The sequence below is a fragment of the Trichogramma pretiosum genome, unplaced genomic scaffold (genome assembly GCF_000599845.2).
Source record: "Trichogramma pretiosum strain Unisexual culture from Peru unplaced genomic scaffold, Tpre_2.0 scaffold56, whole genome shotgun sequence".
Lineage (NCBI taxonomy): Eukaryota > Metazoa > Arthropoda > Insecta > Hymenoptera > Trichogrammatidae > Trichogramma > Trichogramma pretiosum.
In genome coordinates, this window is record NW_019641680.1 from 357,089 (window position 1) to 381,870 (window position 24,782).

Genomic DNA, 24,782 nt, shown 5'->3' on the forward strand with positions numbered 1-24,782 from the left:
TGGGTATTGAAATTTCATGATTTTTCAATACAAATTACATCAGGGGTATTATTTCTAGATTGAATCATTCTGATCAGCAATGTAATGTAATGTGATGTGAGCAAATGAAATGTAGGGGTGCCACGCTATCAACTATCTGAGTACTAACCACGCTCAACTTCGCTTGAATTTAGTGATCGGGTGAAAACTAGTGTTGTCAAAATGAAGAGGACATTGGCGACAGTAATTTCGGAGCAGAAAAAAATTAATTTGGCAAAAAAGTCTCTCCAGCGGGGAATCGAACCCCGGTCTCCCGCGTGACAGGCGGGGATACTTACCACTATACTACTGAAGACTTGAATAGAGAAATTAGAAGCCAAAATTTGGGAGCAATCGTGACTCCGAATTATTTTGGTCATTTATGACTCCGTGAGATGGAGTTTTCGATCGAAAAATTTGGAGCATTCGGGACTCTGAATCGTTGCAGTCATTTATGACTACATAACATGGTCTTTTAAACCGAAAAATTCCGAACAATCATGACTCTGAATTATTTTAGTCATTTATGACTCCGAAAAGCGGAGTTTTCGATCGAAAAATTCGGAGCAATCATGACTCCGAATTATTTCAATCATTTATGACTTCGTAAAATGGAGCTTTGAGCCGATAAAATTTTGAGCAACCATGACTCTGAATTATTTCAGTCATTTATGACCCCGTAAAATGAAGTTCTCAATCGAACATTTTCAGTGAAGAAATCCAAGTAAACTTTTGTCTAATTTCGGAAGAAATTAGAGAAAAGAAAGAGAATTTAAAATGTAAGAAAATGAAAAAACACCAAAATTTTTATGTAAATATGAAAAGAAAAATCAAAAAGTCAGGTACCAACGTCACGCGGGGTTCCCAGGCGGTCACCCATCCAAGTACTGACCGCGCTCAACTTTGCTTAACTGCAGTGATCGGACGAGAACTGGTGTTTTCAAAGTGATTTGGACGTTGACGACAGCTCCTTCGGAACAGAAAAAAATGTGCTGCAAATTACATTATACAAATATGCATAAAATTTGGTCACGCGATTTCGGAGCAAAATTTATTGCATAATTCGAGACTGATTTTATTGTATGGATCGGATAAATTATTTCATACGAATGCGAAGCCCGAATTTAATTCAAATAGAGCAAAAATTGGCTCACTTTCGACCATTTTTTCTTACAAGTGACTAACGTACGGTCTCGTGTTATTATAATGTAATCTTTAAACAAAGTACGTGCAAATGCCTCATCGGGTGAACACTCGTAAAAAAAAAATAAATAAAGTAAAATAAATAAAATTAATAGCACTCTCGGTATAAGAAGGTTTCGCAGCACGGGGAACAACAACTTGGCTGGGACGATAATCATTCTTTTTCAAATTGAAGCCACGAGCGATCATACTAATGGGTATTACGCGCGGTTATGTTGAGCAAAAACCAACATCCATCCATTCATTTATTCTTATATATACTTATTATAGCGTATAAAGTGCAGCGCCGAGCGAAGCGCAAGAATAAACGACTCACGCCTTAAACTTATGACGCTATCGCTCGAGGCTCGCTTTCGTTATAAACGCTCGTATCTCCATTACACGTATATATATATAGGCGCTCGCAAACAACCCCGATCGGCCGTGCAGTATCATCGGCGCGTTAAAAAGCATACAAATTCAAGTTCAAGTGAATACGTATAATACACATATCTATATATTCCATTGAATGAGAGAAGAGAGAGAGAGAATTAAGGAAAGATTTTTAGGCGCTTATACAAATAAAAAACGTCGAAAAGTCTTTGCGAGGAGCGCATTGTGAGAGGCATGTGCGAGCGCTGACTAAAGGGAAAACACGTATAATCACGATAAGGCCAAGTGATAGATGTGTATTGGGCTAACACGCGTACCGGCCACGGTTATTTGTATTCTTCGCGAGACCCCGCGGGCTTTTTCTCGTCTACCTCACCCTTTCGCAATATAACAAATACTAAGCACTGGTGTGTATTTTTTTGAGGGTGTGAGCGACATCGACAGGTAATCGTATCTTAATTTACTTTTGTTGATCGGAAAAAATGTTTTTTCAAAGCATTAGTCAAGTAAAAAGATCGCTTATATTTTTGTGCATCGTGTCGTTGATGATGTTTCTATTATACGAATCGATCGCATGTTATAGTCGAAATTGAGTTTCACTGCTTGGGGGTTTGCGATGCGACATCTACAATCAATGAGTTAACTATAAAATATATTGAATGAGTGTTGAACGAATGACAAGCTGCTCACGCATAAACACTGTTTACCTTTACTCGCGCGCTAAAATCATTTGTGGTAGACCTCGAAAACACCGTACCAACACGCTACGATATCACAATGAAAATTTAACGCGCGTGTGTATTATGTAATAAAATACTATTATAAAATAATTTTTCTTCTGAATTAATTTGAATTTGCAACGTTCATAACTGTAAATAGCTAGAATTATTCAAATTAAATCAGTACATTTTCCGAAATGGAACTTAAAAAGTACGAAAAAGGCTTACTTTTTTGATAGGCTGTAATTATAAGAAAGCTGCTTTGATATTGCGTAATTTCAAAGGTAAAAATGTCTTAATGAGCTATGGATCATAAGTTTGAGTGTTGAAGAATTTTGAAAAAAAAAAATTAATTGTCGTACTCTTATAATTCATTGGAATCTCAATTAGCATTGCTTTGGTTTGTCTATATAAAAGTAATGGATTCGATACGACGATCAAATCGATCCATTTCATCGATATACTTTCATTTTTGTCATGTTCCTTTTCCAGCCTGTTAAGAATTAAATCAATGATATTAAAAGAATTTCAAAGATTTATCATCAATATTTCTTACTTTATTGCTCATCATATAACATCCGATATAAACAAATCTAATTTAAATACTCATTTAATGAAGGTATTTAATTACGCACTAAAAATACCATAAGTCTCTCTCTCTCTATGACACATAACGCGTTCGCGCGCGTATCGTGATTTTTTTTTCTCACGGCGATGACTTTTGCGTGTATATTTACGATTTCACCACCACCACCATCACCGCCACCAAGAAGAGCTCGCGCGAGAACACGATGCGCCTTAAACACACGAACGCGTCTTGCATTCAATTATTTCAAGATTAAAATCCGATCGATAATGCGCGTGCTCGCGCGGTGGAACAAGCCCCGAGTAAATAGCTCGGGCGTATGATTAAAGGTACGATATTGTTTGTGGCGAAAAAAATGCATTTATGTATATACGGGACGAAGGTTTTTATAAGGGGAGAAGAGAGAGAGAGAGAATATATAGTAGTAGGAGCTTGGCGCGCGCTCGGAGCAACAAATGCCATCGCTCATCAAATGGTCGAAACGATAAAATCATTTACGCGCGAATGTACATGCGCGCAGCGATGCTGTGGTGCAGCGCGAGGAGAGAGACAGAGAGAGATGCGTGTGTATAGGGTTTGGCGATGCCATATAACAAAAGCCTCGGCTCGTGTGCATATGTGTGTGTGCATTTGTGTTTGTATGTGTACGATTCATAACTTCCTCCTACACGTATACAGGCGCGCGCGCGGGCAATGTGCACAACATCACCTCAAAGCTCGAATCACGTTACCTGGCCGGTATATATACCTTTCTCTCCGTCTCTTTCGTATATATAAACACACACGCACACAGGCCTCGGAGTTATAAGTGAGACATCTTACTCTCGACAGAGCTCTCGGCTCATCTTGTCTTTTGTACTTCTCTCTTTCTGCCACGGCGTTGACCCTTCTTTACTCTCTTTGCTGTGTGCAGCAATGCAGTTTCTATCTTTCTCTCTCTCTCATTCACTCCACCTCTCCTCCTCCTCCACCTCCACCTCCTCTCTGCGCCGCCGTCGCCGTCGCTGCTGCTCTCGCGTAAAGTGAATTAATGACGCGAGAGCCCTTTTGTAAAGGGGGCGGAGATGCCACGTTCGCCCCGGCCCGCGCGGGAGGGGTTAACGAATGACTATGTGCGTACGTACGTATTTATTCAGCTGCCGCTGGCTGTATCGCGCTTCTGCAAATCCTGCATTTGTCTGGTGCGTCGATATGTGTATATACCTATGTATATAGGCGACGACCCCGCGCGCGCGTATACACCCACGCATCCACTCGTCGCGACCAGAAGTGCGCAGCGCAGTGTACACTCACGCGCGGGCTATTTATTCGTTGTTTAATTTAATTTTTTTTTTTGTATAATCTATACACGAGCTTCCATTTGCATCCTAATTGGCTATTTTCAGATATATATACGCGAGGCCGGTCCAAGTGATTTTATCGCTGTGCGCTGCGCTCGAAGAAGAGGAAAACAAAAAAATCGGAATAATATGACAAGCGCTGATTTTTCAGAAATATACGTCGCGCGAGCTCGGCACGAATGACGATAATGCAAATATATAATGAGAAAAAAGAGGCCAACAACGACAACAACTTGGTCCGTGCGTTGATGTGCGTTAAAGGAAACAAAGGCCTCGACTTGATGGCTCGTTCTGCTGCTGCTACTTGTCCGTATACGGCGTTATTGCTACAAAGTTACGCTCTAAATTTCAGTCGAGCACACACGAGAAAGACCAGGTCGGATCGCAGTGGTACTACTACTACTACTACAATAAAGTAGTGCCATATTATATATAATACGAGGCTCGGCCCGCGCGCGCACGCGGCCACACTTGAAGATAAACATCTTAAGGAGCCCATACATAGGACCATTTGTCGCGCGCGCGCCGGTCCGTGGTTCGCGTTTAGAAAGAATAAAAACGTGTGGGCTTCTCATTCTTTCTCTATCTCTCTTGCTTGCCCGAGTCAAGAGAGAGAACAAAACGAGCCTCGTAAGAATGAAACTGAAAAAGAAATTATTCAGTGCTAATCTACTATCTCCGAGTCTTTCTGGCAATTTTTTGTTGTTTTTTTTTCCTTTCCAGAGGGAGAGAGAGACTCGCTTCTTCTTACGAACACTTATATACTTGCGTATTATACGCATTGTATACAGCGCCGTATATGACTAAGCGATTGCACGATTCGATTGGGCTTCATTAATTTTGTGTCTGCGCCAGGCCTCGAATGCTTCCGCGCCGATAGATACACATATATGCACTGTTTGTAAAACTTTGTTTTTTGCTTCGCCTGATTTTTTGCTTTCTGCCCGCTTATACGGTTGCTACCATCGCCGAGAAAAAAAAATTTTCTGCAGCATCTTTTGTGTTTATAGTATTGATAATTGATTAAACCGTTAAGACGGCGCGAGCGCCTCGCCTTCGTCGGAATGAAGGATGGTATTTGTTTTTGATTCTCTGCGAGGATTGATCAATTCTATTGTGTTTGAAGATCAAAAGCCGAGAGGAGAGAAACGATGATCATCACAAAATTAACATTATTATAGAGCAAGTTCGGGTGTGTAATCATTTTTTTTATGTTTCAAATCGAAAGTTCGTTTTATTTAGTGTTAAAATTCATCGAGTTAGAGAAACATTTTCACAAAAGTCACCTGGTCCCTTGTTTTCTACCCTGGTAAAATGCTCAAAATTAGTAAGAGTCTATTGACCATTTATAATATTTTTAAATGAATCAACATTAATTGGATTGTTATTGGCGATTTTTCTTTGAAAAATTGTTACAAATATTAGCGCATTTTAAATAACTTGAATATGACAATTCAATTGTTTCAACAAATACCTTCAAAACTGTTTTTAGAAAACTTTTCATGCATTTTAAGTAAGATATCATTTCAAGTCTCCACCACTAGATGGAGGGTCTTTTATTTGTAAACCTGCAAGTGGCAAAGTCAAAATTATTGTATAAGTTAATTGAATCGATAGCATAAATCGGAAAGTTTTTTGTATAATGCGTTTAAAAATTTTATATTATTATGATATATTATTTAGTTATAAAGACCCTTTCATGACCAAGAAACTTTTTTGGCCAAAGACTAGTCATAAAACATTAGGTATCTCTACCAAGGCAGTAACCAAGAGTAAATATTGAGTGATATTTGCTGGTGTTCATTATGTAGAATAATGTTAAAATCATAACTCAATATTCATTACAATTTTTACATCAGATTTACCATAAAATGTTTTATTCTAGATAATAAAAATGTTACTATAATGAAAGTAATTCCACAGTATTGTACAATTAAAAATGCTAATCCTGCTATACGCCTTCGGAAATTTACAACAATTACGCACGCTCGGTTACTCTTGACAATTCATCACATGTGTAAATTATAATTTCGCACTGACCACCCAAAATCTGCTAAAATGTATATCATCTGCTACGTACCGGTAAATACATCGATCGAAATAATTCTCTCGTGCGTATAGAGTTACGAGCGAACCGTATATATATAAGATTTTGTATAATGTGGGACGCTGGAGAAAAAATTTTAATTTCACATCAGTCCGGATCGAGTCGTAGATCAAAAAAAAACTCGAAGCGTCGTCACTTATTGAGCTCGCGCGCGCGCGCGTGTTTGTGTAATTAAATTAGTGGTCTATAAAACTTGACCGAAATCCGACTTCGTGGTCGGTATATGGTCGCCAGGCACGAAAAGTATATATTATATACTCAAGCGCACCTGCGCCAGACCCATAACACACATAGAGCAGCTCGGTCCAAGAGACACACAATCTCTCTTCAAATTTACATTAGTCTAGGCATATCATATGCCTTATTCTTTGAAACCTACAGAAACCACAATAATCATAATTGCATATACAGAGTTAACGAACGTGTTCCATTCAAAAGAAGATGTTTTCTTAATTTTCTCTTGTTTCTTTTTTTATATTATATTATATCTGTGTTAAGCAGCTCGCACATTGTTTCCGAGTATAAGAATGTATCTAAGACACGCTTGACGGCTGACCGGCGGAGCTTTTTTATATTATATTATATTCATTCAGCAACTACTTTCTCACCTGCGTCGTTTGTATTTTCGTGTTGTTTTTCTCTCTCTCTCTCTCTCTCTCTCTCTCTCTTCTTCTCTCTTCTTTGCTCTCTTCAGCGCTCGTCGCTGTTCTACAACCCCGAGGCGCGAATTGCCGAGCTCGAGAATATCGCGCCAGAGCGCAGTGCAGGCCATACCTACACGTAAGGAGGAAATGGAAGTGGTGCATCGGGCAGCGCCTCGCGCAGATTTATGGGGCCCTTTCGCAGAAGTTCCTTAATGATAATTGTAAGTTTACGTGTAAACGCGGATTATTAGCGCGCTCGCTCGTGCGCGCCTACCTTGTATTATTATATATATATCAGGCGGGGAGGAAGCGTCATTTTTTTCAAATTGAGTTGTCGCGGGTTAATAATGTTTACGAGCTTTTCTTCTTCTTCTTCTTCTTCGTCTCCTTCTCGTTCGTCTTTTTTTTGTTTGCTTTGCACTGCAGCAGGAGGAGGCCGCGCTGCTCGGACCTCATCTCGGAGTTATTAATTTTCCCGAAGAATTGCGAATCTCGACGATGGCTTATCTGGATGGCCCTACTATTTACGTTCGGCAATTATACAGCGCAGTTACTTTAAAATCGTCACCAGATTCATCAATGTCCCGGGCTTTATATTTATACAATCTGTACAGCATCGTCTCTCTCCCATCGTATTCCTCTCGTGTTTGCTTTCTCGACGGTGCAGCAGGCAACGAACATCATCATCAGTGCGGCTGTACCACGGCCTTATAAACGTCCGCGCGCGATTCCCTTGCATCTTGTACTTTTCCGTTAATATAAATTTAATTTTATCCGCACACGGCAGCGGACTCGCGAATACGTGTATACTTATATTTGTGAGTGTGTGTTTGCTGCAGAGAGCGAGAGAGAGAGAGAGAGAGAGAGAGAGAGAGAGAGAGAGAGAGAGACGAGCGCAGGCGTGCATCCGTTGATCATTAACAAATCTCCGAATAGCTCGGCGCGAAATATTTCACGTCACGATGCACATCTTCTTCTTCTTCTTCTTCCTCTTACTTCTCGTTCTTCTCTCTCTCTCTCTCTCTCTCTCTCTTGCTGCGAGCTTATCCGTCCTCCTCTTGTGTTTCCTTACACGGCGATTGGATACGTTATAAGCGCTGGCTCGCGCGCGATTCAATCGCTCTGTGCAGTGTGCAGAAAGAGAGAGCTCGCGTTTACAAGCTCGGGCGCGAGTGCAAAGCCAGAGAAAGAGAAAGAGAGAGAGAGAGAGAGAGAGAGAGAGAGAAGAAATTGGAGAAGTCGCAGCTCGCTATATATATATGGGTAATTTATGCCCAACGTTTAACGCAACGCCTTTAACTCGCGGCCCATTATATGTTAGCCAAAGACGCCCACGCGAGCGAGCCTCTCGAGAGCTCGGGCAGCTGCTCGAGTATTTGTGCATGGGCATCGCAAGAGTACACATGCACACTGCACAGCGCCAATCGTTCAACGCGCGCGCGCGCCCGAACGAGTTAAGGTCAAACACAAACCCGTGAAGAAGAAAAAAAAAGAAACAACGACGGCGCGAAGAAAACACACAATAGTAATACATTGTAAAGAGAAAAGCTCGACTTTTCACGCAATCGTCCGAGGGTGACTTCGATATATATACGAATATATCGATGTGAAAAAGGTAGCGACTAGTGAGTCCGCGAAAAGCGAGAGGCGAGCACGATAATCGTAGATTTTTTTGTTAGAAGAAGTATTTAGTTCTAGATGCCCAAATATAAAATATTAAATTGTTGCAGAGTTGTTTAGTTCTGTAAGAACAATCGATAAACAGCAAAATCGGTAACTCGATTGTAAACAACATGATTGTAAACAATTTTGACATCATCCCTCGAGACACTGATCGTGTCCACAGTGAAAATATATCAGTTTGAATGTTGTCTTTACCCGTGAAAGCAATTCATAATACCAAAAGATAAACTTTATTCATTTGATTTTCGTAGCATTAAATAGAAAGATCCATCGTTTAATTTAGGCATCAAAATGGATAACAGTGAGAAGAAATCCGAGGAAGTTGTCTCGAAAAATGATTCAAGTGAACACGACATGGCCGTTTCAGGCGACAAAAAATACATTTGTGATATTTGCCAGGAGACATTTACACTAGAATCAAACATGATTACACACCGTGACACAATTCACAATGAACGAAAAGTTTTCGCATGTGACAAGTGCGAACAGAAATTTGAGTTCCGAAGTCATTTGAGCAGACACCAAATATCAGTGCACAAATGGAGCAAAGATTTTGGATGCGACCAGTGCGACAAGAAATTTGTAAAAAAATCGAGTTTGGTAACGCACCGAAAATTATTACATAAGGATCACAAAAATTTCACGTGCAACAAGTGCGAGAAGAAATTTGAAAATAAATCGACTTTACTAAAGCACAAACAAATATTTCATGAAGTTTTCAGAGATTATTTATGCGAAAAGTGTGCGAAAAGATTTGGAAATAAACGGACTCTGTTTTTGCACATAAAAAGAGCCCATGAGGTTTGCAAAGATTTTGCATGCGACAAGTGTGACCAGAAATTCAGAAATGAATCACATTTGCTCTTTCATCTGAAGTCAGTATGTGGACATCGGACAGATTTCGCCTTGAAAGACTTCAAAGATTACTTACGTGACAATTGCGGGAAAAAATTTGGAAGTAGAGCAAATTTGTTGAGTCACCAAAAAACGATCCATGACCAAACGACAGTCCATGAAGGACTCAAAAATTACGCATGTGACAAATGCGAGGAGAAATTCGAACAAAAAAGAGATTTGTTTCGGCACCAAAAACCAGAACACGAAGGTCGGAAAAAAGTTGCCTTCATAATCTATAAAAAGTACAAATGTGACAATTGCGAGAAAAAATTTAGAAGTAAATCAGATTTGTTAATACACCAAAGGTCGATCCACGAAGGTCGGAAAGATTTTGCATGTGACAATTGTGAGAAAAAATTTCGACTTAAAAGTAATTTACTCACGCACATAGAAACAGTCCATGAGCATCGGAAAAATTACGCATGCGAAAATTGCGAGAAAAAATTTGGACGAAAAAAAGATATGTTTCGGCACCAAAAAACAGTACACGACGGTCAAAAAGATTACGAATGTGACAAATGCGAGAAGAAATTTGGACTAAAATGTAATTTACTCAACCACCAAAGGATGGTCCATGAGGGTCGCAAAGATTACTCGTGCGACAAGTGCGAGCAGAAATTTGGACTAAAATGGATTATGATCCAGCACCAAAAAACAGTCCATGAAGGTCGCAAAGATTTCCCATGCGACAAGTGCGAGAAGAAATTCGGACATAAACATTCTTTGCAGTCTCACCAAAAGACATTCCACGAAAAACACAAAGCTTACGCATGCGACAAATGCGAGAAAAAATTTGGACAAAAATCGGATTTGTTAAAGCACCAAAAAACAGTACACGAGGGTCGCAAAGATTACGCATGCGACAAGTGCGCCAAGAGATTTGGATATAATTATCTATTGGTCAAACACCAAAAGATAGTCCACGAAGGTCGTAAAGATTTTACATGTGACAAGTGCGAGAGAAAATTTGGACAAAAATCAAAATTGATTATACACCAAAGAATAGTACACGAAGATCGTAGGGATTTTGCATGCAACAAGTGCGTGAAGAAATTCGGACATAAAAATTCTTTGCTGTCTCACCAAAAGACTGTCCACGAAAAACACAAAGGTTACGCATGTGACAAATGCGAGAAAAAATTTGGACCAAAATCGGATTTGTTAAAGCACCAAAAAAGAGTACACGAGGGTCGCAAAGATTACGCATGCGACAAGTGCACCATGAGATTTGGACATAATTATCTATTGGTCGGACACCAAAAGACAGTCCACGAAGGTCGTAGAGATTTTACATGTGACAAGTGCGAGAAAAAGTTTGGACAAAAATCGAAATTAATTGTACACCAAAAAATAGTACATGAAGATCGTAGGGATTTTGCATGCGACAAGTGTGAAAAGACATTTGGATTCAAATGGATTATGATTCAGCACCAGAGGACAGTCCACGAAGGTCGTAGAGATTTTGCATGTGACAAGTGCCAGCAGAAATTTGGACAAAAATCTTCTATGCTCGTTCATCAAAGGAAAATACACGAATGTCACAAAAATTGAGCAAGTGCAAGCAGAAATTTGGAGAAAAATCGCATTTGATCAAACACTAAAAAACAGTACACGAATATCACAAAGATTTTGTGTGCGTCAATTGCGAGAAAAAATTTGGACACAAATGGATAATGATTCGGCAATACATGTTTTACTAAAATTTTAATAAAAAATGCGCCCCAATGATTGTGTATTACACCTTTGTTACTGGTCGTTGTGGTGTATTATTTTTTAATCAAATTTCGCGTACTACTTACTACTATACTCCCTATTCATTTTCTACTACTTGGTTCTTAGCTCTTCATTCGAATTTCAGTCAAAATTATTTCTGCCCGTATTTTTTGGAGCTGCGAATGGGACGAGCGTTGACTGCTGGAGTTTCGATAAACCTCACGCAATGATATCCAGCCTTGAAATAAACTACGTATTGTTTGCATTTATCGTTTAGGAAATTTGTTTTACCACTTGCACTTTATGTGTCGAATTAAAAAAAATAAACAGCAGCGAGGTGATTTATTCGCGGTAAAGCAATTAATAATTAGCTTATTTAAGTTAGAGCTGCACGTAGTGGCGATTTATGGAGCCAACTAATCACGACATGGCTTGGTGACGGCAAATTTTGAATTATATGTGTGAGTATGTAAGGATTTATTTTCTAGATTGTTTTATATGAGCTAGATGCTGTATGACAGGAGTTTATTCAGAAGTATTTAGTTTTAAAAGTTCAAACATTCCTCGAAAGAATTGTCACCAAGTTGAAATTTTAAATTGTTTCAAATGTTTTAAGAACAATGTATGAACAATTCGGCACAGAAATTGTGAACAGTATGATCATAAACGATTTTGACATCGTCCCTCGAACACTGATCATGTTTATAGAGAAAATAAATCAGTTTGAATGTTGTCGTTTCCGATGAAACAAGCCATAATACTAACAGATACATTCTACTCGTTCAATTTCTGTGACACTAAATAGAGAGATACATTGTTTAATTTAGATATCATATACAGATAAATGGATAAAAATGAGAACAAATTTTCTTAAAAAATAACTCAAGTGTTAACGATATTGTGATTTAGACGTCAAAAATACGTTTGTGATATTGGTCAGAAGGGATTTAGATTAGAATCAAGCATGGTAGTTCACCAAGACAAATTTCACAATGAACAAAAATATTTTGCATGCGACAAGTGCGAAAAGAAATTCGAGTTCCGAAGTCATTTGATTAGACACCAAATATCAGTGCACAAATGCAGCAAAGATTTTGGATGCGACCAGTGCGACAAGAAATTTGTGAAAAAATCAAGTTTGTTCACGCACCAAAAATTAGTACATAAAGATCGCGAAGATTATTCATGTAACAAGTACGAGAGGAAATTTGAAAATAAATCAACTTTACTTAAGCACAACAAAATATTTCATGAAGCTTTCAGAGATTATTTATGTGAAAAGTGTGCGAAGAGATTTGGAAATAAAAGGACTCTGTTTTTGCACATAAAAAGAGCCCATGAGGTTTGCAAAGATTTCGCATGCGACAAGTGTGAGGAAAAATTTGGACTTAAATCCCATTTGCTCTATCATTCGAAGACAGTACACGCAGGTCGGAAAAAAGTTGATAGGTCAAAGATTTCGTGTGCGTGAATTGCGAGAAGAAATTTGGAGTGTAAAAGACAGTCTATGGTACGCGTGTCATAATTTCGAAAAGAAATGATGATTGACAATTGTAAATATGTACAGATACATAATTCATGTTTTTTCTAAAATTTTAATATAAATTGTGCCCTAATGATTGTATATTTGTTCGTTATTTGTTGTTGTAGTGTATTATTTTTTAATCAGATTTCGCGTACTACTTGCCACTACTCCCTGTTCATTTTCTACTACTTGGTTCTTAGCTCTTTATTCGAATGTTAGTCAAAATTATTTCTGCACGTATTTTTTGGAGCTGCGAATGGGGCGAACGTTTACTACTGGATTTTTGATGAACCTCGAAGAACATGTTTCTACATATGACACATGCAGAAACAAACTACAAATGGTTGGTTGGATGGTATTTATAGTTTACGAAATTTGCTTTACCACTTGCACATTTGGCATACTCCATCTGTTAACGGAATCAAAAAGCTCACACTTAACATAGTGACACATTTGATTACGATGAATCTCGTTACAATGCAAAACAAAGTCTAGTGCATTAATTATTACATTTTCCTACAGAAAATATACTTTTATATAAGTTATGTTCAACTCCCTCCGGCTTCTACACCCCCCAGCCCAACATCTTGCAACGGTATTTTATCAATGTATGGCATACACGCGCGTTGCAGCGTGTGCCTCAACAATTCGCGCGATGATTAATGTACTCCGGACTATTCATCACGCGCATATCTATATAATACGTATGTGTTCGGAGGCGCTTTATTAAATTTGCGCGATGTTTACGCGCGCGGATCTAGACGTAAATGCAAGGTATAATATCCTTAATTAAAATATCGCATAGGAATAAATTCTCTCTCTGCCTCTCTCCCTTTCGATCGCTCAGCAACGCGATAGCGAGATTTGCGATTCTTTTTCCTTCGCTTTCGAGCTAATAAGTTTCTCACACTTTATTCTCGGCTTTTCGAGAGGTCCGAGATAGGTAGATAGAGAGAGGAGAGAGAAACTAATATGGACGATGATGGAATAATTCGATCATCGCTGGTGATAAGCCGCTTTAGCCGTGCTACATATCGGGTCAGGCACACACACACACACACACATGGATATATAAAATAATCTGCCTATAAGATCTGCGAGAGCCGAGATCCGTGGGCAAAGGTGACGCTCTATACGAGATAGTTGGCGCCTATTTAGCAAAAAAGGAGCTGCCGAAGGGGAAATAGAGTTGTATCGATATGTGTTTTTTTTTCGCTCTTTCTCTCTTTCTCAGTTCGGCACACAAACGCACACATACATACACAATACGCATCGGACTGGGCATATCGTTTAAAGCCCGACGATAGAAATCTTTCTGCGCGGCGAGGGGAAAGCGCAGCGGCCCAAACAGAGAGAGACAGAGAAAAAAGGCCCAAAAGTCAACACGCCAGAGCGTAAAGATCCGAGGCGCAGCGTTATAATATAATCAATAGGCCGTCCAGAAAGAGATGCTGCTATTATAATATTAGCACGTATGAAGCGGGATGTGCAGAGTTCATCTCTGTCTCGCTCGTTCGCTCGCTCGAATCGTAGCCTCGTATTGGCATAGTATGTATATGAGGAACACATCGATTAGCGAATACCGAGAATCGACACTGAGCGAGATTTATAGCAGATCACACTCGTGGAATATTTATTATTTATCTATATATCGTTTTGTACCTGCACAGGCTCCTATATAGCCATATTTTAATATACGGCCTTATAATATCTGGCTGTCTGCTGCCTACATTACATCCTATGCTATTATAACAGGACTACGCGCCGCGTGTATACATACATACGTATTGCGGATCCGTACGTGCCGTATCATACATTAATATATATTGGAAGCGCGCCGAGATCGAGAGTAGCTATTATTTTATTTTAATACAATGTATATAAATATGATTGGCCAACTGAACCCGCGCGCGACTTTGATTTCTATTCTTTTTCTCTATTCTTTTCTCTTTTTTTTTTTCTTTTCTTCTCTATTCTCTAGGGTCTATACCGTGTGCGACGCCGCTGCAGCAGCGGCATTCAAAATCGATCTCATCGATCGGGACGCGTGTGTGTGTGTGCCGAGCCAATAGCTGAGATTTCGACAGAAGCACGTCGAGCGCGCGTGCCCGATACAAGTGGCTGAGCTTTTTCAATGAACGACCCATTAACGATTGTTGACATAGTTTAATGCCACGAAAATGTCTCGGTATATATAATAATCGTGTACGTCTGCGCTTACAATTGAGCACACTCCACACGTATATATGAGACGTTAATGAATCGCGCAACGATGATCATGTTCGAGAGGCCAGTCACGAGCTGTTACTCCTGAGGCAATACACTTCCAATTAATCGTACAATAATGAACTTAATAGAAACAAAAAGTCATCATGCTTAAGGGACTCGAGGAGATCGATCATCTGTGCTATAGACGCGGTGAAAATTTCCCGCACATATAAACAGACGTGCCATACGCGAGGCTCCTGGTAAACTATATAAGAAGCAGGAGACGATGAAAAAAAAAGTAAGAAGCCAAAAGCAACAACCTTATATATAATATGGAGGAGTCGTTAATGCGTCGTTTTAATTATTAATAAAACCGCGTGCGCCAACCGCCGTTGCGCGCGGCTATATACAAAAAATAATGGTTTGCAAAACGATACTCTCGGAGCCTGTTATTTTCGGGCGATTTTTTTTCCCTTCCTTTTGCCCAAGCTGCTGCTGCTGCTGCTGCTGCTCTCGGAGATTTGACTGAATAGCCGTAAATGAGATGGGAACGGAATGCAAAAAAAGACGCGAGCGCGCAGAGGTGTACCCCATGCGGAGTGCTGCGCGCGCGCGCGAGGCCGAAGAAGAAGAAGAAGGAGCTCATGCCCGAGGAAAGAGGATCGCCAAGGTGTCGAGATAGCGAAATCGCTTCTCGGTCATTAAAAAAGTCAAACGGTTTCGACCCGAGCTCTTAACGTTCTTTAAGGTCCACACGAGTACACTGCGATATATAGACAAAAGAGAGTGAAAAGTTATACGACGAGCAATTGCGAAATTGACTCTCGAAAATTTCGCACTGCACACACACATACATGACTGTATACGCACGCACGCACAATATATAATTTCGTTTCGCTTAATATATAATATTAAAAAAGTCAGTATATGCTGCGAGCCGTGGCTACAGAGAGTTAAGAGAGTGAGAGAGAGAGAGAGAGAGAGCCCAGCAGGGGGCTTTATTCTCTTATTGGAGCTAAAGTATACGGCCTCCCGCAGCTTTGATGGCTCTATCCTCTTTCGCGCTTGTTATAAAAGTTTTCTGTTTGTGTCTGTGTGTATGCGTGTACGTGTGCATGTGCGCGGGTGAGTGTATAATAATACGAGTAAAAGGATTGAAAACGGCTCCTGTGGTGCAAGAAGAAGACCGTATATACGCTGCAGAGAGGAGCTCTGTGTGCTCTCGAGCTGCTCGAGAGAGAGACAGAGAGAAATCGCGATTATAAGAATCGAGATTTTTTTAAACACACCTCGTGCATCATTTCTCGGCGAGGCATGGCAAGGCAGCAGCAGCAGCAGCGAGGCTTTGTTTTCGCGATATATGTCGGATGAGGCGTGAGGTTGCTGCTCCCTTCGCGTGTATATAATATAATATAATCGTGTATGCGCGAGATGCGCGCCCGTGTGTATATACAGTATATATATATTCGTATCTTGGCCTGGCTGCTGCTGCTGCTGCATCTGTCCCTTCTTTTTTCCTTTATTGGCCGATTTGTAAATGCCTGATGCGCGCGTTGATGTGATTTTTATTATATTATATATTGCAGGCTTGATCTTGCCATGGCGAGAGAGAGACCCCAACTGCATATATACTATACACACACACACAGAGAGTTTAATGAAGACGTTATACTGTAATATGCGCTGCCTTTCGCAGACAATAAAATGCTCTCCTTGCGAAATATATAGATTTTTTAATCAGCGTAATTTATCATTCATCATCGTGCGCAATATATATATATAACGTAAACACCGAGCGAGCCAAATTGTTTTTTTATTCCTTCCCATTATGTTTATTAATATTCAGTCTGGATCGTTTTTACTTGTAAGGCTCTCACAGCTCCGGGACGAGCGAACGTGAAAGATAGATAGAGCACGTAAGGTACATGCTGTATTATTATTCAATCGATTCTCCAGATTATCACCAAAAAATTTGAGTTATTTCGACGTTTTTTTTTTATAAATCGAATTTTCATTCATAAAACACCTATACGTACACCGATTCGTAGAATCGTAATTGAAATATACTTTACGTGCTTTTAATCGAGCACGACGCGCACTCGAAAAAGTGCTGCGTAGTGGCGTGGAGTAGACGTCTCGAGTCGTCTTTGTAATATACGCGAGACTAAATACAGTGAAACTTGCGTAAAAGAAGAAGATGAAAAAAATTGTTTGTCATTTATTAGCCGGGACCGTAAAGTGCGCGTAATAAAAACAGATCGCGAGCCATGTCCGCGGCAGCATCTTCCTCATCGGGATATAATACATGTTTCTGTACACAGATTGATTATTACATTTATTTCGAGGTCTCTCGGGACGATCGAGACGATCGACGGTTTATAATATGTGTGATGTATTAATGAGATATAATATATGCTTTCTAAACGCGCGACACATATTATTGAAAAAGCGATTAGTTACGCGCCGCGATTTTCAAGTCATGCTCCTCCAGCTCGAGCGTGTCAGTCAATTAATCGACTCGTTGCGTCCAGCGTAACGAGCACGAGCTGTTATAATTTTTTTTTTTTTTTAAGCTAAATTCGCGACGACTTAATCCGCGCGTAAAGAGAGATAGAGAGAGACTAAAAATTCGCTTCGCTTGAATTCGAGAGAAAAGGAACGACTCTGGATGGTGCTCAAGCTCGCTCGAGCGCGCGAATTGCCCTTTTCTGACAACACGAGTAGGTAGTCTATGGAGCATGTATATATACGAGGCGCGTTAATCTTAGCTGAAACATCATTGCAAGGTCGGCTCGGTCGAGCGCAATAAAATAGCCATGATCGGCTCTCGGGCTATTTCTCTCTCTCTCTCGTTCTATGCACGTTCGTGCAGATAATAATATTATAACGGGGGAAAAGGAAAGCTTAGTGTATATAATAGTGTATGTATATAAAGTGCGGCGCGCGGAATACTATAAAATTTAATTTTATTAAAATACATATTACAACCAATGGGTATATAGTAGTATAACGTGGTAGTAAAAAAACGACGCTAGACTACTTAATGCCGCGGCTGCGCCGCGCGATGCTATCGTGCAGAATGTAATCGTATAAGCGTCTCGTTTCTCTCTCTCTCTCTCTTACTCACACTCGCCGTTTACTCCTATACTTGGAAAAGATAGCCGCAGTGCAGCAGTGTGTACTACTACTACTACTACCACTGCTACGCCGCGCCTAACGACTCCATTAACGTTCAAAACTTGATTTTAAGATAGCTGTCGGTGAGGAGGAGGAGAAGGAGGAGGTGGGCGATGTATGCCGCTGCCGTTGCGCACGAGGCTTCAAATCCACACACGCGAGCGCGAGCGAATATAATCCTCCAGGACCCAATAAAAGGATCATGTGCTTTTGCCTGTATATAAGCATCCACTGCTGCTACCTCTCTCGCGCCTCGTTATTCACTCTCGGTTGCTGCCGCTGCTGCTGCTGCTGTATACACTCGATCCCCTTCGCGGGCGCGCGAGACCGAGTCTAATTTAAGCTGCATATTATCGTCTTGAATAATCCATCGTGTAAATTAATAGGCTATATTCTCTCTCTCTCTCTCTTTCGCTCCTTTGCGCTTTATAGCACGTAAAAGGCATACACACATACACGTATACCAAAATCGCGATAATATAATATGAATATTAAAAAAAAAACTCCGCAGCGATCCGCGCGATGATTTATCTCGCGCGCACGGAGGCTCTCTCTTCGTGAATGGCAAATAACAATAATGGTAATGAGTTGCAGCGACCCAACGAATCTCGAAGAATACGTCCTGCGTCGTGGGTCCCCGCACGAGAATGAAAGTTACACATATATTTGCGTACGCGATATTTATTTATTTATTTATTGCGATTCGCGCATTAATCCAAACACATAATAAAGACGCTATTGTGGCTCGACGCGCAAGAAGCCATCATTAATGCCCTCTGGCACACGCGTATACATATAGTATTGAGCGCCGAGTGCGGGGATGAGCGTGTTAAATCGCCCTTCATTAATATGGAAATCGTTATTTTCACGATTTAATTCGGAAATTGTAAAAAATCGACTTAATCCATTTCGGCCTGCACTTCTCTCTCGGCGTACAAAAAAAAAGTCTATAAGCCGCTCTCGGGCTACCGAGATTCAACGAAGTAGCCGCGTGGTTCTTCGTTGAAATAATATAGCTTTTAATACACGCAGCAGCTCCCGTGTTATGTAAGCTCGATTGTGCGACGAGCACTATTTGATCTCTCGATCCGTATATAATATAATATAATGTATAATCGACGGTAATGACTATGGCGTGACGCGGAAACACGATGAAAGACATTTGGAGATGTATATATTCGGGTGGGAGTAAGATATAATATAAGTACGATCTCGAGCCGTATACGTTCTGACCCACATGCGCGGCTCTGCAGACAAGCCGACGAGCCGTACACGAACACACACACACACACACACACACACACGAGTGTGTATATAGAGAGAGAAACATAAGTAAATCTCGGAGTCGAGGAGGTGGACGAGTAGGAGGAGACAAATGAACACGAGAAATATTACCTGGCCAGTGATGAGAGTCGTTAGTACTCGCCGTACTCCCACTCGCTCTCGCGTGTATACATACGCGCGCGATAGATAGACGCGAGGCCCACGCGTAGGTTTGTATTATAGCGTATATAATAAGCTCGACAAATGTCCGCTGCTCGTTCAATTGGACTTTATTCGAACCTCGCCCAACGCTACGTTCTACGTCATTATTGGTACGAGAGATATTGTGTATGAATTTTAATTGAATCGAATCGATTGCAGATTGATGCAAGTTCGAGCCAAGCGTAAAGAAAAGACAAAAGTAAACTTGAAGCCTTGCGCAGCTCTATAATCATTACTCTTGATTTTATTTTTTTTATTTTTAAAAAGGTGTTGGACCGAGAATTGTAGCAGGTTAAAATGGTTTCTGATTGGTCGACCAATTTTCGACTCGACTTGGAAAGGAAACTAGATGCTCAACATTAATAATGACCTAATGACAAGAAATGACCATCTATAATTTTTTAAAAATATGTTACCATTGTTGGTCCTTTTTCAGTTAAGATTAAGTTAAAAATGTTAAGCGTACTTGTAATTATTTAGCAATGAAAATTATAACAGTTTTAACAAATTTAAACTACTTTACATCGACTTTGAGTACGACAATACCACTTTCAGCCTTCACCACTAGATGGCGAGTAACTTTATCCGTAAATCTGCAAGTGACAAATCAAAAATGATTATACAAGTTACAGTCCTTTTCCAGTCTATTTATAGGTTCTCCATACGTGTTTACTGAAAAGGTAGCAATAGGTATAATTACCGAATAAAAATACTGTAAAGAAGAGAGCTGGTGGTTTCATCGTGGTACGAACGTTAACGTACAAGATACTTACAAAATGCCTCAAACTCCGTGACGAGGCTGTATCGAAAATTGAAACTGCAACTGTATAAAACTAAAATCGACTAGAAAGCATTCGAATGTTCGAGCAGCTAAATTTCGAACACATCGTACTTGTTACGAGCAAGTTAGCGCGCGTTAAAGAGGGCAAGGGCGCGTACAGCGCATTATTATATAAAGATCGCGTGCGCCCAACTGTATACAAGTCCTATATAACGGTTCATTAATTAGCAACGAATTACCAAGTCGTTTGTGCCGATAGAGGAGCTATTAGTATTGCAGCGACTGCAGTAGTGCACGGTCGTATGTCGATTTCTCGACGAGCCTCAACGCAGGCAACGGCAACGGCAGCAGTATAACACATAAAGTAACACTTTATCGGCGCGCATCTTTCGGCCGAGGCTAATGAAATTCGAGATTTGCGATGAAGGGGCGGGCATCTCTCTTTCAGCCCGGCGAAAATGAGTTACGTTACGAGTGTCGTGTAAACGCATCATTCCTTACATACACGTATATAGATAAATATGAATTGTTTCAATGTGTACCACCGCCGAGACTGGCGTGTACGTGTAGTGCAGCCCCTCGTCCGCGACTACTTATGCGCGTCGTTTTCGTTATACGCGCCCCGCGATCGAACTGCCGCTGCCGCTGGATGCACTGCCGCCTCTACCTCCGTAGTGGAACCGATGGCGAGTCCGCGATACAGCACCATTATGGGTTCTTTTCGTACTTTATGAGACCTTAAGGATCTGCTGCAGCCCATCGCTGCTCGGCTAACACTTTTTTTCTTTAAACTACACACATAGTATAACACGGCTTGGCTCTCTCGATCTCGCTCGACGATTCTCTCCATTGGCGCGAGCTGTGCGCAGCTCTCTTCGTGAATTATTATTTTTTCATTCTCTCCTCTTTTCAATATTAATGTTGCCCCGATGCAGTTTAGCAGATACACGCGCGCGCGGCTGCTTCGACTCTTTTATATATACATATATAATATAATATAATATATATCTGGGCGCTCTCTCTCTCTCTTTCGATATGGATATATCGCCTTTATGTGAATTTATGTATGTACGCGATGCACCGTTAAACGATTTGGAGCGATCGTGTTTCGCGCGCGCGAGCGATGATTTTCGATTCGAGAGCTCTGCGCGCCCGCGACGTGCAATAATGCTGCCGCTGCTGCCGCTGCTTCTATTTTCAAGATCTCAATGCCCAGATCGCAATGTATAATAGCAACTCAATTTACGGCGCACGATTTTTTTTAATATACGCGAGGTGCAATTTTTTTAACGATACTTTGCGCCTATTACGGATTCATGAAGTCTCGTGGAACAAAAGACTCGACAACTGAATCTTTACGGCACGTTGTTATAAATAGCTAAGATATTTGTGTTTCAGCTAATTCGGGATATCATGAACAAAAGACGAGCAGCATGTCCAACTTTACTTCCTTATATTACAACAGAAGTAGAATTTAACCGCTGGAGGGTTGTCGATACGACATCTAGAATCGACGAGCTAACTATAAAATGATGAAAGTAATGTTTTTTTTTTACTTTTCATGCATATATAAATCAAAGTTGAATTTGACTGCTTGGGAGTTTTGCCATGCGACATCTGAAATCGATGAGCTAACTATAAAGAGCTTCGTCGAGTCGCAATGTTTACTTTTAATTGCGTGCTAACCGCATACTCACGATAGCTCGCGAAAATAACGAACTCACTCGCTACGCCATTTTTTACGATAAAACCTCAAAAATTGAACTCGTTACAGTGATGAAATGTATTATGCACATTACATCGGTTATGGTATTTATTAGTATTACATAAACAAATACCGATGAATAATTTTTGCTACGTAGAACTAACATTTTTTTGGGCAAATTTAATTTAAAAATTAATTATGAAAATAAGAATACTTGTTGTGATTTTAACATTACTTTTCACAGCAAGATGTCACGCTTTTTACATTCAATATCGTAATTTATCATATTAGTGATTTTAAAATTCTTACTACGCGAGTTTCTCCGTGTAATATACCCCTTAAAATATGAATTTCAACAAAAATATAAAAAAATATATGTAGAATACGTCTAAATTAATACATTAACCAAAAAGGACGTGTAGCATAGTGCATTTATTTCGTCGGCACATTTCTTCTGATATAATTATTGATTTTTCGACGAAAGAATAAAAAAACCGATAGTTTCGGTGACTGTTTTTTTTTTTTTTTAATCTCCGTGAGTCAAACGGGATCCGCGCTAGGCGCGTCCTCCTGGCGTCACAGTAGCAGCAGCAGCCGCCACCGCGCGCATAGATTCACGGAATCCTTCCAGCTTGGCCAATTTTTTCGCTAAAAACGTCCTTTAATCCGAAATTCATCATTTCCATAGCCATTAAAGTAGTATTTAACGTGCTTATGAAATTACGGTGCGCGCCGCGGCCCATCGACGCTCGCCCCAAAATCTCCGGGGTCCTCCGATTAATACGTCTCAAGTGTATTAGCATAATATTTAAATGCTTTTCTTCCTTTCTTTTTCTTTCTTTTTTTGCACCGAGCCGCCTGGATAGGAGGAGGAGGGGCTGTATTTATATATGCTCTGAACTGGACTGCTGCGGCGGAGTTGGAAAACGCGAAAACGAAACGAGACGAAGAAAAAAAAAGAAACAACGAGTGGATCGAGATTCAGGCTTGTCTTATTATCGTGTGATATAAGGAAATTAGCAGATGATTTAGCTGCCAAATCGAATGGGAGATACCCCGTGGCGAGCGAGCGAGAGAGGCGAGAGCGTATAATACATAGAATGTGCGCAGGACAACTATATTAAGCACCGCAGCGCAGCGTATATATATACGGGCTGCAGATAGGATCACGCTGGGACCTTGGCACTATTATCCTCGAGTGCTGCGCGCGTATTATACGTGTGTCCCACAACACCTCGTCGACTGCTCTGCTGCGGCTCGAGAAAAAAATAATTCAAGCGAAGCGCGCGGCTTGTGCTGGTGCTGTGTGCGATTTCGGCACATTCCTGCGCGGCAGCGGCAGCAGCGAACTGCACACGCGTCTTCGTCCGAGGGAGAGATCTCTCCTTCGAGAGAAAAGAGCAAAAAAGGAGGATATACCCCGATGCACGAGGCACAAGCGTCGTCGTCGTCGTCGTCGTCGTCGTCGAGCGTCGGATGAAGATTTCGATGTTTATAATGCGCTATCGCGCGCGCATCGAGTGTCCGAATCCGCGCAGGGTACACGAACGAGCGAGCGCGCGCGCGCACGTGGGAATTTATTGGCGCGGGCTTATAAAAAACGCGACGTTTCGGCAATTACACTTGCGGCCCGCGACTGCGTGTACACGGACACATACGGTTGTTGTTTTTTCTCTCCACAATTCGAGAATCGAGCGAAAAATAATGAATTATTCGCGCCGAGAGAGAGAGAGAAATGTGAATCGAGCGGAAGTGTTTTGCGTGTGATGCGATCGTCGGATCGTTTTATTTCGAAATTGCGCGGCGGAGTCGCATTTTAACACCAAGAAATCGCACCAAACCGTGGGTGGATTAATTATAACACTTTGGAAAAAATTAAGTGTATATAACGATTAGTCGGTAATTTTCTTCACCTCGTTCTAGATCCACTAGTTCTCATAAATTTTCATACTACACCGGCACACCCGTCACACTATTAATAATAATAGAAAAACGAATGGAACGACCGCAACCAATTCACACATGCATATTTTATATGCGTGTTTGGCGCCTTGTAAGACCGTAATATAACGTCCATATATGGCCCCGCGTGCGTATCAGTCGCACAAAACGTTTAACAGGTGTAATTAGCCTGTATAGTAGTAAAGCCGAGAGAGAGACGAGCGAGCTGCCGATCGTAAAAGAGCCCCGCAAGACAACGTCTTATACGTATAATATGTCGCTCTGGTGCTCCACTGTATAGCGCACAGCACACACAATGGCCGAGTCACACTCGCGGAAGCACGAGAAGCTGTGCACCACCGGGGATATAAGGTGCGTAGTAATAATAACGCGCGTAGGCGTGCGCGTAGGAAATCGTATACCCGAGGATCGCTAAACAGTCCTCGAGGTGCGTTTGTATGTGTATATACGATGTATACCAAAAGGCATACATTTCACGGGGGCTTTCCTCGAGTTGCCGCTGTTTCTGCTGCTGCTGCTGCGTTTATATAAAGGTGTAATAATACAAACGAGGCAAGATGAGAGAATCACATCAGGATGATTCGGAATCCCCGAATCTAAGGCAAACAACATTTATACACACACACACGTATTATATAGAGGTATGCGGCGGCTGCT

General features: G+C 40.8%; 2 non-coding genes across 2 annotated transcripts; both read right to left on the minus strand.

Moving 5' to 3' along the window:
• Nucleotides 1–262: 262 nt before the first annotated feature.
• Nucleotides 263–334, minus strand: Trnad-guc. Its single transcript has one exon. It is a non-coding gene; the product is annotated as a tRNA-Asp (tRNA).
• Nucleotides 335–861: 527 nt separating this feature from the next.
• LOC111694132 lies at nt 862–980 on the minus strand. Its single transcript, XR_002763564.1, has one exon. It is a non-coding gene; the product is annotated as a 5S ribosomal RNA (ribosomal RNA).
• Between the last annotated feature and the right edge of the window lie 23,802 nt (nt 981–24,782).